The sequence below is a fragment of the Epinephelus fuscoguttatus genome, linkage group LG23 (assembly GCF_011397635.1).
Source record: "Epinephelus fuscoguttatus linkage group LG23, E.fuscoguttatus.final_Chr_v1".
Taxonomy (NCBI): domain Eukaryota; kingdom Metazoa; phylum Chordata; class Actinopteri; order Perciformes; family Serranidae; genus Epinephelus; species Epinephelus fuscoguttatus.
Window position 1 is genome coordinate 22906112 of NC_064774.1, and position 17023 is coordinate 22923134.

General features: G+C 40.6%; 1 protein-coding gene across 5 annotated transcripts in view; it reads right to left on the minus strand.

Moving 5' to 3' along the window:
* The window catches only part of kcnip4a (potassium voltage-gated channel interacting protein 4a), a 172484-nt gene that overhangs the window by 80907 nt on the left and 74554 nt on the right, over positions 1 to 17023 (minus strand). The gene's annotated exons all lie outside the window — the stretch shown is intronic.

The window sequence follows — 17023 nt, forward strand, 5'->3', positions numbered from 1 at the left end:
ATCTAAACTCTATTAGGCTGGCTCTGATGACAGGCCATCACCAACACTGACAAGTGAAACACTAACCGTGTCAGTGATGCCAACACTTCAGTGTCACTAAAGCCCCGCCCGACATGCATTAGCTCTCTATTAATAAACCAGAGAGTGGAGGGGAAGCCCTTTTCCCTGGGTAAATGGCGAGACATGGTGCAAGCCATCTTCACAAACAAGCTTGCAGCCCGAAACTGAATGATATCTGTGCCAGCGGCAATGTTTCCCACATCAAGGCCAGATTACGTGTCAGTGCTGGGAATCTGCAGCACTGGTTTCATTGTGTTATGCCAGTCAGTTCACTTTCTGGGGCTGAGAAAAAATTATGACGATGCTTGGTGGAAACAGTCGATTTACTTTGGTATTATCAGTCTTATCTGATATACTGTAGGAAGGCAAGCAAATGATTAAAATGTGAATAGCAGCAGTGGAAAATGAGATTAGAGGTGCATTCCTTGAAAAGATGTGTTTACTATCTAATTTAAAAGCTGAACTTGAGCCAAAAGCTTTCAGTTGTTAATCCTCGTAGATTGAGAGGGGATACAAGATTGTGCCTGTTTCATGCCTCTCCACATCACTAATGTCTGCTCGCATTAAAATACTTGCGCCTGCTTGTGGACTGTCTGTGACTGAATCTTTGATCTGAAACTAGAAGCTAATCAATATGTACAACCTACAAGCTGTCTAAAGTATCAACCAACCTCACACCAAGTGTCCAACTCACACAAGCATGCACTTTCATGTACAGTAAGGGCCTCGGACTATAGTACATTATGCATGCTGGAAGACTGGACCACTAAAATGTTCAGTTTCTTAGTTTCTAATACCTTCATGTTCCATTGTCATGGCACTAATGTGTTTACTGTGCAGTGACAGAGACATAGGCTGAACACTGCTGGCCACAGATTGTCTTCCAAGTGAATGCTACAGTAAATATCCTGTCAGGCTAATTCAGTTGCACACACTTCGCACTGGCGGCGGGGAACAAATGCTGTGATTAATGCTGTTGGTGTCTCTTCACATGCTGAGACAAAGAAAAGACAATTGCTTCCCTAGCAAATACACTGCAGATATCTCAGCAGTGGTGGAGGCGAACGTGGAGAGGGCAATAAACAGCAAAATGGCAGACTCCTCTGTGGCTTAGATGGGTTGTTTCCCACCCTTTTGGCTTATGACCATTCAAAGCTCCTTTGTCACAGGTTGTGCATAAGCAATAACGGATGTTTAGGGCTGAGTATCATTTGAAATTTATTTACTACCAGTGTCAATACAATACCCAAGCATGAATACTGATATTAAAAAGGGGATTTTTTCAATATTCTATCTCAAGAAATATGAATGTTTTTCATTTAATATTTCCATACTTGCATCTTGGGTTTCTACCAGAACACGTACATGCTTTATTTTTCTCATACTGTCTGCCTGAATATACTTCTATTCACCCTTTATCTGAAATGCAACGTTTAAGCGCCTGTCACTTTAAATCTCCCTCCCAAAAAAGCCCACTTTTCTCTGATTGGTTAGTGTGTCTGGGTCTTCCTTATCTGTGCTCTTGGTGTCTCTGCACCGTCACTGCAGCTGGGGCATGACTGTAACGAACTGTACCAGCACAGTCTATATTGTATAGTGTAGTATAGTTGTGACATCACAACTTCACTGAAGTCCCAACGGTTCGTTTGCAGGCACAGTTTCTGATTACCCACTGTATCCATTTCTCTTTAGGTTCAGTGTTTTGATACTTTAGATACTACTACTCACAGTATTTATATAGCATCTATACCTGCTTTTTATTAAGAAATACATTGAAATCAGATTTTTAACAATATGGGACCTTTAAATGGTGTCTGATGTTTTAACAAATGCAGCCGTACAAGAATTCTACCTATATGAAATTGCCTGAAACTGGCACCATAATTGGCAGCAAGAGGGACCCTGGTTCGAGGAAGCCCCTCTGTGTGGAGTTTGTATGTTCTCTCCATGTCAGCGTGGGTTTTCTCTGGGTACTCCGGATTCCTCCCACAGTCCAAAGACATGCAGGTTAATTGGTGACTCTAAATTGTCTGTAGGTGTGAATGTGAATGTGAATGGTTGTCTGTCTCTATGTGTCAGCCCTGTGATTTTCTGGCAAACTGTCCAGGGTGTACCCTGCCTCTCTTACCCAATATCAGCTGGGATCGGCTCCAGCACCCCTGCAACCCCTGACAGGATAAGTAGGTACAGGGGAAAAAATGAATGAATGGCACTATAATGTTCAGTCCCATTTCAGTCAGTAGCAAAAGGGTGTTGAGATTTGATACCCAGCTGCTGTGATGCTCTCTTCTTTTGAATCATTTTTTGGATGCCATAAAAGGCAAAACTATTCAGTATTTCACCAAAACAAAGGAGACAAGAAGCTGGGCAAAGGTCACAAAAATAAGTAGAATTTTATGCAACAGAAACATGCCTTTTCATTTTCACCCCATATCTTGCAACAACCTAAAACATCAAGTCTTGCCATGCCTTGAGGGTTGCCAACCCCAGGCTTAGAAACAGTTATACAAACTCAAGTTGTGTTGCCACAGTGTTGGAACCCCCAGAAGCTCTTTTATATTCTGGCAGATATCCCAAAGATACCATATGTGTTAGGCTGAACTTGAGATGTGAATATAATGATGCACAAGACATCTTGCATATTTCCATTTGATGAAATGCTGCAGCCAAAAAAAAAATACTGAGTCTCGAATAATTCACTCCGCATCAGTATTGTGTGCTACAGCCTCAACAGAGCTGGAACAAGCTGATAAAGAACAAGATACTGGCAAAGTGGAAGAAGATGATTTTTCTAGCCTTAAAGCTACTTAAAGGAAACTAAGAGGGGACAACTGTTAAACAGTTAATGTAATGGGAAAGTTGTACTAAAGAAAAATGTAACAATTCAGTGTACACATTAAGGCAATTAGGCAACGACAAAAGGATGAAAATCCAATTACATTTCATTATGCTTGATTTAGTTACAACACCACGGACATCACTACGGTGTGTAAGATGATACAGTTGATGAACCACCTACGTATGTGAGCACGCCATACAACATAAGCCATGCATAACTTAGTGCACAAATCTATGAATTAATCACACAGCAATCCTCTGTGTGTAACTGCTACTGTACGCACAGTCACTCTCATCTGCCACAGACACGTCAAGATAACTTTATAACCTTTAAAACCACCTCCACACGATACTATAGCGACTGACCTTTCACACTATACAAGCTATTTCCAGAACCAGTGTATCTATGGTGTACCTAAAGGAACAAGGTTGAGTTCCCACTCATAAAAATTACATGGCGTTAACTTGACATGCAGAAATGTCTGTCTAAATTATGCATTGCATGGTAAATACTGAGCTCTGACAGTGTACTCCTTCCTGAGACGTTTCAGCTCGTTATAAGGTGAACATAAAACACTCTGAATCCCTGAGGGATGGTAGTTAATGGTGCAGAAATCATTTGAAGAAGAGAAAAGTCAGGTGAACAACGGAGTCGCCATATTGATGCGGGCAGCTCTCGCTGATAAAGGCATATTTAGACCCATTTTCAAGAAATGCTGTAATGGCTCATTGGAAACACATATGTGGACGTGAGGGAGCATGTGGTGAGAGGGATAATAATAATGTTATCATTCATTTCAAACATCTGTTTGAAATGAATGATAACACTTCTTGTTGGACAGTCACAGAGCTTGGTTTCCCCCCATCAGAATCTTTTAATATTGAGTATCTGCCAACCAAATCCAATCCAATATTTATTTTTTCCTTCACATTACAGCTGCACAGCGTACTGAGGCTACAGTAACATTTCATTAAAACACAGGCAGACAGACAGCTGCTCTTCATCTTCAGCATGAACTAAACACGGAATTTCTGCTGCAGTTTTTTTAAGCTACAACAGCAACTGGGAATTCCAGTTAATGTCACTGAAAGAGACTCAAAATGACTACAAAGACACACAAATGACTTATTGGCATGCAAAATGACTACAAAGAGATGCAAAATAATTATAAAGATGCAAAATGACAAAGAGATACTATCAAAGACACAAAGTTACTACAAGGACATGCAAAATGAATACAGAGACATGCAAATTGACTATGAAGAGACATAAAACTACAAATACAAAATATTTCCTATGAAGAGATACAAAAAGACTGCAGAGTACTCAAAATGACTACAGAGAGAGACTCAAAATTACTAGACTCAAAATGACTAGAGAGACTCAGAATTGCTAGAGACTCAAAATGACTACAGAGAGACTCAAAATGACTACAAAGAGACTCAAAATTATTAGACTCAAAATGACTATAAAGAGATACAAAATGATGACAAAGATGTGAAAAATGACTGCAAAGAGACTCAAAATGACATGCAAAATGACAACGAAGAAACCCAAAACTACAGAGACACAAATTGACCACACAGACATACAAAATGACTACAAAGAGATACAAAATGACTACAAAGAGACTCAAAATGACTGGAAAGAGCCACAAAACAACATGTGGCCATAAAACAATTACAAAGACATGCAAAAGTACAGCAAAAGGACACAAAAAGACTACAAAGGCACACAAAACAACTATACGGAGATGTCAACAAACTGTATAAAGAAATGAAAGGACCAAAGAAAGACATAAAACAACTATAAAGACATGCAAAACAACAGGGAGATGCAAAAAAACTACAAAGAGACACAAAAAAAGACAAGACTGTTTTGCATTTCTTTCAGTCAGGGGGTGTCCCTCCTATGTAGGAGGGGTTGGGGGCCTTTTCCTTGCCTTTGCCCAGGGGCCAGTTGTCTAATAATCCGTATATGGAGTCAACTATTTTCTTAAAGGCGTGCCAATCTCTCCCCCTGCCGAATTCCCCTCCACTGATGCTTGTCAGGCTGGTGCAGTTTCTGAATCATGTGGTCTGCTTGTGTGGTGCCATCGAATTAATGCAAAAACCACACATACATACACAAGTAGGGCTGTCTTCAGTGTACTCTGCTTCAGCTTCAACGTATTCCTTCTCTACTTCCACCCACCAACTGTATATGACAAATACAGCGGGTGAATACATTCCAGCATTTCTCCACTCACCTACCATAACACTGTGGGACACCACTTGCTTTTCATGGTTTCAGTTTTAAATCAGAATACAATGTTAGAAAGCAGCCTGCTTCTCTGCAATTATGCAACTAATTTCAATTACGCTGTTTGCAGGAGTCAATTAGGCTATGGTAACTCACTCTGCGGGTTTACAAGCCTCATTGCAGTTTTAATGCGAGGCTATCTCAAACTGCAGCGAGTGCTGTTTAGCCTGCATTCATCACAGCGGTACAAGCGAAGGGCGCTCGAGTGTTAATACGTTCATTTTCAGGGAACAGGAAAATTAAGTTAGGCTAAATTTCCCACGGCGGTGTGCAACCACATAAACGCACACATACTGATGTCGAGGAACATCACTTACACACGAATACACACCAACCCAAGGTGAGTTTTCCACCCAGAGCTCAGACTTGCGTGGTCTCTAGGGAAGAGGGAAAAGGCGGGGTGGGGGTCTTTTAATGCAGTTAGGGACTGCTGCACCATGTCATCCATCTCCGGTGGAGGACACAGTGCAGCTCACTGTAAGCCTCTGCCATGGTCTGAGCTCATAGCCAATCATCTTCTCTGCTTTCGAGGAATCACCAGAGGGAGAGGGAATGACCAAAGTTTCGATACAGGAAGGAAGTGCATGTATGAGTTCATGGATGATGGACAACTGTGACGACCTCCTTGACACCAAATAGACTACCTGCTAATAGTCAACAGTGTCCTTGATTTTTTTTATCCACTTCCTTTGGGCAGTGGTTTCCCAATTAATTCTTTGTTTCCGTTCCCTCGGCTCATCTCCAGGATGAATTACATCGAGATAATCTTGCTGAATTTGTGAGAGAACTGTATGTGTATTTACATGAGCGCACAGGCTTACAAGCAAGATAGAGCGTCTCCTCATATTTCATACTTAAAACCGCAATCTGCAAACTCCCCCCATCTGGTGTGAGGTGTCAGGAAAAGGAAACACAGACCTCAAGTCCCAGTGAGCACACAGACATTTGCTCGCAGCGCAGTTTGACAGCAGTTCAACAGCAATTTGAATTTTCACAAGTTCAGTAACGTGCTTCTAGTATACTGTAGCCGTAAGCAGACAGCCCTTCAGCTGGAGAAGTCCCTGTTGTGGCAGGTGTCTGCATTGCTGAAATATCCTTTAGGAAAGCACTGAATCCCTACCAGCTGTGGTGATGTTGTACTATAGCCGTCCTGACACCCGTAACGTACCGCAGTAACTCCCATTCTTAACTGTGACAAACGTTTCTCTCAATCGCCTGCCTTTGCTGAAACAGCGCAGAAGAGGTTAAAGTCTGCATCAAACAGGGCAGGCTCTGCAGCCATCATAAAATCCCATTTCGTGGTCAAGCTGTGGCGTCACAGTGCTTTTCTGTATCTGTGCTCGGGGGTCAATAGGCGATCGATGAATTTCATTTCCCATCTTCATAGCTCAGCAACAGAAATGGACCCAATTCACCCGAGGGCATGCGAGAACTGAGCAGATGTAGTTCATGGCACGATGGTAAGGATTTTAAGATTATGGAAAAATGTGCACCAGTTATTTGAGATGACAACTTTTCAATTAGCACATTTGAATGTGTGAGAATATTGTTAACAAGTAGAAAGAAGTGTGCGCACAGATATTGCTTTCTGAGGATTTCTTGGTGCAGCTTTGTTTGTGGCAGCTGCACACAAAACTCAATTACATGAGTCGCATGAGTTTTGGACCCCCTTTAATCAACCAGTAAAGCTAAATTAATAGTAATATATTCTGTTACAGCACTGAGAAGTTCTCTCCATCTCTAGAAATTAATTTTACATGTACAGAATTAACAATTCATGCCTCATTTGCTTATTTTTTTTCTCATATAAATTCTTTCACACCTGAATTTGACAACAAAGTTTTGGGTCTCTGAATCGTATTTAACTTCACTTAATGCAGGTGAGTTTCATCAGAGCCAAACTGTTTCACAACAAGGACGGATTTACACCAAAATCCCACCACGGAAAGGCTCTTTCATAGCAAGATTTACTCTATCGCCTGTAGCATCTTAAACCTTTAAGCTCTGCCAGGAACACGCTTCCTTTTATTCTTGCCCTCAGACGTGGCTTCCACATCAATTATTCACATTCCTCTGTTTGCCAGAAGAGGGGAATTGAATTTAAACCCAATAAAAACATGGCGCAACACAAATCATCAGTGATTCACGGATGAAGTTTACAGTGTGTAAAGAGTAGGTATAAAAAGGTGAGGGCCAGGTTTTCCTACTGTACGTGTTCCTGTTTGTTGGTGTAAAACAACAGAGAAGCAAAATATAAAATAACAATGAGAACACAACTGCCTCGACAGCGAACATGAAGCCTGTGTGTTTTTGTATGCGTCACTGATGTTGGGCTCTGTGTTAGATGAATGGAGTCATGCTGAGGTTATGAATAAGAGATCAGCAGAGGTACTTTCAGTGATCTTATACATAAATCTAACCTAATAAATAGATGGGTATTAGTTCAACCTACCTGCAGAGTGAGGAGACTTAAACAGCCTAACTGCAAAAACTGCTGCAACCCTGACTGGACGACTGAATTAGGGATGTCAAAATATGAGATTCTGATACCTTGATTACTGTCAGAGGACATATCACAGTTTCAAAGTTTTCACCATTAATAATCAGTTTTTATTGTATGAGTTAGTCAGTTTTTATGGTGAAACATTTGGCTGCTTTACAATCATTTATAATAAATGGGAATAGGCTGTACCAGTGGTTCATAACAGGTTCAGCCATGGGGTCTGGATTTCTTCCTGGTCATTAGGTCAAGGTCCACAGTTCAATACATTCAGCGTCATGCTTTCGTTTGGCCACATCATCAAGCTAGTTCTGTCAAATAGCTGTCCATTAGTCACTCAATGTACAGCAGGAAACGGCACTTCAAAATAAAAGCTCTGTGCTGGAATTTCATTGTACTTCAAAATAAAGTGTGTTTTCTAGAAACTTGATAAGTTTGAGAGTCCCCGCGATGCGATTTTGGGCCACGACCCACCAGTTGGGAACCACTGGGCTATACAGAATGTAGGACGTAGAAAGCAGCAGTTTTTTTTTTTTTAACTTAACACTGGCATACAGCGGTGAATGATTATCTTGAAGGTATCAGAACATATTCAAAGTGTTGGATCCCTTCGCAGTCACTTTTCATTGACACGCTTTGCAAACTGCATATCTTGTTTCAAAAACAATTGGTAGGGCATTCATGACTACTGCATTTTAGTAGCCATCAACTACTTATGAAAAGTAGTCCACTGGTCAATTAACCTCGGGAGATATATCATATTTGTTTTTACCCAATAACAATGGTCAATTCTCAAATACAACCAAGTAAGGGTTAACTAATGTTAGCAGGACCCACCTGGGGGTAATGAAATAGCAAAGTCCCTGATCAGATCTGAGAGGCTGTTTACAAATTAGCCACAATCTGATTAGGCTAAACCTTTCTTGCAAGAATAAGAGGAGTCTTTCCTTCTCTAAAAAGCCTAAATTCAGTTTATTTAACACAGTACAACATAGAAAATGATAGTTAAAGGTTATGTAAAAGAAGTGTTGGTCATTTGGAGAACAGCAGAGCCAGTATGTAGTGTTTGTGTGTGTGCATCTTAGATTTATAATAATAACTAGATACCAGATTCCACTTTTTTTCCTAATGGAGTTGCTTGTCTGGCGCATAAGCCAAAAACACGTTTCTAGCTTCCAGCTTCTATGCAGTGCAGTGAATATGCACAGTAGCATTTCTCCCACTGGCACTGCCCGAGAATTCCCTCTCAGCTCATTGACTTAATATTGTGATGATATCACAGAATTTTTAAAATGCTTTTGTCAGCTTGAGGAAAGTTTATCAAATATAAAACCTCCGCAGATCAATAATTCATGATAGAGTCTTGATTGACTTTGTTTGTAGCTGGAGGTTTCCTGGCAAGAGTTTTCCAGATGTTTCTCTTATAATGGTGGCCTATGAGGAAAAATGTTTTTTGAACCACAGGGGAATTTTTTCTGCAGTACCACAAGTGGCCACTGGGAGAAATTGCCTGCAACACTGAGCCAATGACAGCGAATACGGTGACAGCGAACAAAAGAAAGCGATCAGAGCAGAGGAAAGTTTAAGTTTAGCAGTAAAGATATGAAGTGAATATACAGTAGAGTTCACAGTTTTTGTGCTAATAAATGCTGCAGCTCCCCAGAGACACTTCCTGTGTTTTGTCTACCCACAGCACCCCGCCAGCTGCATATCTGCTACAGATGCATCTGCTTTATTACTGAACTGTGCTAAAACCACAGATGAATAATTGGTCGACAGTGATGCAAAGTGTCAACTGGTGGTTTTGACAGTCGACTACTCCCTCCTGGTCCAAAATGCTTCCACACTGCTGCTTTAAGGCTCTTTTTTGACTCATATTTCAGGCTGGGATGTAAGCTCCCTTATTTAATTTTCTTTTACAGCTCCTCTTCGCAACACTGAGTGAGCGGCGTGACTTTTTCACACACAAAACAAACCAGCAAACACACACGTGTTGCGTGACTCGCGAGAGGAGATTTCACCGCACACACAAACAACGTGACTTGTGAGATTCTTTTTCACAAGGCAACAGTGCAGGAATCACAACACTAGATATTGTAGCTTCTACCACTCTTACGGTTATGAAACCGTGACGTTATGAAACCGTGATGTTATGTAACCACGATTAACCCCGACATACCTAGATTGAATGCCTTACTTTCTCATTCATATAAAGGAAGAACTTTTCTCTAATATTCCTCTTGAACCTCATGCAACAGATTATATCTGTTTACAAAAGCCCAACATTTTCAGCGCTGATGATGGCAGGCAGATGCATCGTGACAGCCCACACATGCACAAGTCCCCCTTGAAATGTACAAGTATTTTTTGCACTGTTCTGTCAAAGCAGATGCACCACCACCGGCAGCAGCAGCAGCCTCGCCATTGTGACATGAGCCCACTCACAATCCCAGTGACAGGCGCTCTAAAGCCTCAGTGACCACCTGCTATGGAAAGAACACTCCTGGCAGTTCTGGGTTAAAAGAGGAAAGCCTGCATATGAGGATATCATCTAAAAGTCAGCAAACATGCATGTGCTGTATGTTTACATAAAGACACAGCAATATAAATCAACTTGCAGAGCCCCTCTAATCACTTATTTTGATAGCCCATTATACCACTATGGTTGGATGATCAGACTTGCAAAGTGGGGGCAATCAGTATTAGCATAGGTTACGCCCATGCAAGGGTTATAAAACAGTGGTAGGCAATCAGCACGTGAGGTGACTACAGAGCGAAGCTGCAGGAAAGTAATGTTCTTTGACTCTTGTCTCGGTCAGTCATTATGGGACTAACACTGCATATATGGTGTGCTTTAATTGTCTAACAGCCCAAATTCAGCTAATCCGCTTATGTATGTAATTGGTGTTTCTTTTTGATTTTGATTCTAGTCATCAGGGATTGAAATAAGAGCTGCTAGTTTTTTGGTAATGAGCAAAAGGAGGGGAAACAACACCTTACCTGCAGCTTCCATGCTCTTAGCCTGAGGATATTTCAAGCTGAGGGCTCTGAACGCCTTTTCATAACAGAATTGTACCTTTTGAACTGTTCTCTTTTTCATTATTTCAAAGATTTACTCACCCATGCAGAGAGTCTATTTTAGCATGTCCCAGCTTGCAATGGTCAGATTCGCTGAGCACATTGATCGTTTTGTTAAATGACGAGTAATTGTGGGCAAGCGGTGTGCTCTGATTGCCTCTGGGCTTCCTCAAGACCAATTTGTCTGGTTGTCACTTGAGGGCCCTGGGCTCAGAACTCAGTGTGGGGCAGGAAAGGAGCATGAAGGGAAATGTGATCTCCATATGACGTGTCGTTGCTCTCTCTGCGACCATTTGTGCGAGTTTGCTTGCTGGAGAGAAAGTGTGTTTTCCTGTGTGTGTGTGCGCTGCTGGACACCCCAACACTTACGGTCGATAATGAGGCCCCTTTTGTTTGTAGCGAGGCTGGATGTTGTTGCTTTAAAGGAAGTATTTCAAATGTGACTCACCCTGCTTCACAAAGGCAAATATGTTTTTCTTTTATGATCAGGTGAATTCATTTTGCAGGTGGGAATGTGAGTTTCGAATGTTTGACGAAGATATTTTTATCGTGCAGTTGAACACATCAAAAGGTAGATTTCCCGGTTTGAACACTAAGAAAACAAACATCAATAGATCCTCTCCTGCAAAAGCTTTATTTACTCTCCATGATCCAGAATTAACACCTTGACTGAGCCAAACAAATCTCTTAATCAGCATAACCTCCTGAAAGCATCATTCAATATGCCGATACTATCCTTTCAAACAACACTGCATCACCGTGAACGATCTATAACAAGCCCATCTGTGTCAAGCTAAATGGAATTTCACACATCCCCTCAGAGTCTTTCTCCAATAGAAAGGACATGCTGTGAATGTATTCTTCTGTGTGGCAGCACCTACAAACACATCCTCAGAAAACCTCACGAAAAAATATCACGTAGCATCTTTAGCAGAGAAATCATCACCTCTACGGTTTCTTCCCTCTTTAGAGCATTTTCATTGTGGTTGCTCCGGGCTCTGGATCTAGCCAGCCATTACAGAACAAGGCCCATTTTTCATGTGTAATGGGGTCCTCCATTACACATGAACCTGGAGGTACTATCATTTAGCTTGGCGCCATCACTTCCACAAACCAGCCACAGATACTAGAAGAGATGAGACACACTGAAGAGTAAAGCTATAGAGGGAAAAAGAACAACGAATATAAACAGAACAAAGAACAGATTTAAAGCAGTTCACATTTAACCTTTGGTTTCCTGCAGCTACAAGGGTGAATTTACCACAAGGGAACCTCATTACTCTCACCCATGGCTTTCTCAAGGTTAGGTGCTAGGACACACTTCATTCTAGGCCTAAAATGCTCTGCATCCTTTGGTCTGATGAATTGGGAGGAATACTCCTTTGTAAAGGGACCCCTTTTTATCAATCTGGATTAAATCTGGAGTAAAGATGTCTGCCTCCTCTAGAATATAATGGAACTAAATGGCGCTCGGCTTGTGGTGCTCAAAGTGCCAAAAAAATGCATCTTAAAACTCAACAGCAGTGTCTCATATACTCAAGATAATCCACAGACCTTGTTGTGAGCAGTTTCATGTAGGGAATATTTTCTTTCTATCGAACTACACCCACAAACTGTATCAATGCGCAGAAGGAAGAAGTAAGAGTGCATCTACTCATGGACAAGAGACTCCAACGTGACAGTGCAAGATGTAAACATAAATGGTGTCGTCCTCAGCTGAGCCATAACATTAGCTAGCTCAGCGATGCTAAGTGAGCTAGCAGTAGATGCACCCTTCCTTCTGTGCTGTGTGTGTGGCAGATGTAGTTCCGTAACAAGAAAATAGTTCCAACATGAGACTGCTCACAACAAGGTTGGTGGATTATCTTAAGTAACTGGGTCATTGTTCCTTGAGAGAGATATCACTGTTGAGTTTTTCAAATGTATTTTTTGTCACGTTGAGCACCTAAAGCTGAGTGCAATCTAGTTCCATTTTATTCAAGAGAAGGCAGACATCTCTATAGCCGATATTGCCAGCACTCAGCAACTCATACCAAAACAATCTTGACTAATAAATAGCAATACAGGTAAGAGGTATAATATGTATTTTTGATTTTGGGATGAACTGTCCCTTTAATGACCTAAATTTCTGTACCACACTATTTGCCAGTGCTAAAACATATACTGGATTAAGTGTCTTACCTATTTCTGTGTGCAACATACTATACACACAGGTAAGTGGTTTAAAATCTGCACTTTCACAAAACAAATTCTGCACTGTAATTTCTTGAAATGTGGAGATACTTTGGTACTTAAGTATGTATTTTTCTTTAAAAATTTATCCAAGCAATTGTTAAAAAATGATGATTAGTAATGTGTAATGCAGTAATGTGTGATGCATGTTATAAGGGTTTTGTGCGTCCATTAAAGTTGGCTTTAAAGCTTCGCCTTATCAATATTTTGATATAAACAAGAGAGAAAATTACTATGTTTAACAAGAAAAATGTTGCAAAAAATTGTGACCAAAATCTACAGCTCCCCCAGCTCTATGGAGTTGTTTTAGCACCTTTTATCTTTGTTTTGGATTTTCAACCTGAAGATTTACTGTTCCAGTTCACTTTCACTGCTCTCAATCCCATTTCCAACTGCTGCAAGCAATTCTTATCAGAATAAAAGCTTTGATAACCCCACTGCACCACCAGACAGACAAAGTTAGCAACTAGCATAGCGGAGCATTTAGCAGCTACAGAGATAAGCTTTTTTCTTTACCTCTCAGGGTTAGAGACTAGAACAGAGCTCAAGGAGGAGTTAATATTAGAATTGCAATCACAAGGTGATCATAAACATGACTATGCTAATGTTGCCCTGTGTCTGCTTGCTGTGTAGATAGGCATCTGTTTACTAACACATTTCGCCACATCAACTTTGTATGGTGATAATATGTCAGTGCTGTGTTCAAATAATAACAATAATAATGAAGGTTTAACAGTTTAATCAGTCCAAAAAATTGTGTCTCCAAAATATAATACAGTCTTTAAAACCAGGAAATGACATTAAGTAAAATCATGAGACTGCAATAAGCAGAATTCACAGATATCTGGTCTCCTATCCCAGTAGAAAATATTCAACACTTGGCTGAGATCCAAATCTATGTATGGTGGGAACATGTGGTGTAATATAAAATCAGGTAATATCAGAGATTTGAGAACAACTGGTCACTAGCGACTAATCCTTTTCATAATACCTTATCAAAACCAATGAGTGTCTGATTACACAGACAATACCAGTGTGAAACATGGCAGAGAAATCCAGCCTCCTACTGTACCACAGTGAAACCCCACACCACCACCCCTGCATGACAGACAATATCAGCCTCCCAGAGAGAGCCTTGTCTTTGATGGCACTTTCCATCAGCACACTGTGGAGAACACTGCTTCACTAGCAGCCACTGAGAGAACACTGGAACACCATATTTGCCCTTTACGTATGAAGTCATCGCTCATCAGACAGCCTAAGTGAAGTGACAGACTGTAAATCAGAAAGCTAATGAAAAGTTAAAGCAGACCTCTGATAAAAAAAAATCATAAAGGCCAATCTGAGGCAGGAGAAGTTATGAGTGGGCAAGTATGCTGATTTGATTGAATTATGATTGCACCTTACACAATTAAGGATTTCACAATAAGACATAGTACATTATCCCAATCCTGATGCCATTACAGCTAGGCCGATACCTACATAGAGACACATGCATAAATGCATGCAATACTCTACAATTTAGACATTTGTTATAAAGTAGCCTCCAGCAGGCTGTTCTATATTCAAAAAAGGGTAAGTTATAATGCATTGCATGGTAAGCGGAATGTAATCTTAAAGATAGATGGTTAAATCTACATGCTGTGATGTGATCGTAATGGGGAATACACTTGGTTTGAAAAAGACCCTATTTGCTTCTTGGTTGATACCCCACTGCTCGAGCCTAATTCAAATGTCTTTTAAATTTCTCTTTAATGGTAGAATACAAACAACACAGCAGACCACATGTTGGCTTCTCCTCTAAGATCAAACCAGGGGTTATATATATTTTATGCAGAGCCAATCAGGAAATCTACACATGCTGCTATGGACACATGCAAAGTTGCAGTGGTGAGTATTTACTGAAATTATGCAATTACTCATCAGGGCGCTCTGTATGACCTTCATTTTCTATCATGGCAACATCAAGCTCATTCATCTTCTGTTTCATTTCAGTAAGCCTGATGCATATACCCAGCCATTTACTGTTAAAAAGCAGCTTAATGGCTATGTGATGGCGTTTGCTTGATGACTTTTCCCTCTTTCCAAGGACTTAATGTTGGCAAATGTCTTAGTGAATGAAACCAGTCAACAGTTTGATTCTTTTTTTTGTGTCAGAACATGGTGGAAAAGCTTTCATGAATGCATTTTCATAAACCTGGATTTTCTCGCAAAGGCCAAAGTTAACTCCATTATTAGCGTTGTGATACCTTCTAACCATCGCTCCTCCATTCCTTTGCTGACTGCTGCATGAAAAGAGGGGGGAATGGGAAATTGCGGGACTTGTGAAAGCTAGCTGAATTTCACTTTTATGGACTGTAAGTGGAAATAAGTGGATCAGTGTTGTGTGAGAAGCAACCTTTCCAGAACAACTGCAGATTAGTTACCTGCTCAAATTCTTCCACACTTGCCTTGCCTAGAGCTGAAGCCTATTCCCAATTATGCGTGTGAATGCAAATTGATAAAATGCAAAGTTTGTGGTAAAAAGAACATGTGAAAAGTAAAGTCTGCCACTGGAGACTGTTCTCTCTTCCATATTCGAAGAGTTTGTTCTATGATCTGACACATATTCAAACATTTTCATTAAGTCTAGAAAGAACATTGGTCAACTGAAAATGAATATAGGTGAATATTTCATCAGTCTCCCAGCTGTGGTTTTGAGTTGTAAATAGTCACGGTCACATAACATGATTATAAAGCAAAACTCTTGAACTGACCCTGAAGGCCTGTTTATGCCAAAGCTCTGAATTTTGCAGAGGCAGAAGTCTCAGTTCAAACTTATCTTCTGCCTCAGTAGATAAACAGTTTAATCTCAAGATGGGGACACTTGGGAACTATTTACATTCAAATCATACACTGCAAATGGTGCATCAAAGCATCGACCACGCAGATCGGGGAATATAATGTGACCTTGCTTGTTTATATGTCTCTTTGTCTCTGTCAAAGCTTGACAACATTATATTCAAGATTGTATCTCTTGGTATCATTTGATTCAGTAAGCGTGCATGACTGCACATACACATAAAGGGCTGCAAACAGATATTCATACTGTGGCTATATTAAGATGTAATTCTCATTTATCATGGATATTTCCTGTTTTTCTGTCTTTGTTGGTAACTGCCAAGAGAAGCAGTTTAAAAAGCTAAAAATTAATTAAAAGGACTGTTTTTGGGTGAGTTTCTTTCTTGTTTGTTAACGCTGGCATGGAGAAACGGTTGGCTTCTCCAGTGAAACTGCCACCTCAGAGGATTGTTTTCCCGGCTCATTCCCTGGCATCAAGTGATACATTTCACAAAGGACAAGAATGGAAATACAGGAAGCAAATATTGCTTTGTCTGCATCTCTATTTACTCCCTCAGCGTTTCCATCTCCGCTCCACTGACTCCACTCTATTTACTCCAGCAAAGCTCAGATTACACTTTTTCTCTTTCCCCACAAACAGGAAACTGTTTTTACTGTTTGTAAGATATTACAACTGTACACAACAGGACAGGAATCCCCAGGCTGAACGAGAGGAGATTCAAGCAAAAAGAGCACATCTGCTACTGCACTATTTTTGCCGTGTAGATTCTGTTTGACTTTTAATGAACATCCTGTTGCTGTGACAACTTTTCAGAGTTGTAAAACCCTTCATCAAGCTGTTGTGCAGTGTTTTGGCATCACATTAGCCTTTAAACTCAAGGATATATTACTCAAACTGGCCTTCCTGGATTGCATTTCATTGTCTTGACGATACCTGTGGCATATATTCGATATATTGTTAGCCACTAACACCACAGCAAGGCTTATTGTCACAGACAGCACCACAAATATCCACCTGTTTGCACTGTCCTAAAGCTGTCAGACCTGACAGACCAGGGTCTGGCCTCAGATGACCTGGTTGAAGCAGACTGGCAACATTCTCTACAACAATACTTCTGTCAATGGCAGATACTAAAAACATCATATACACTACCATTTGCCCTTTCGTCATT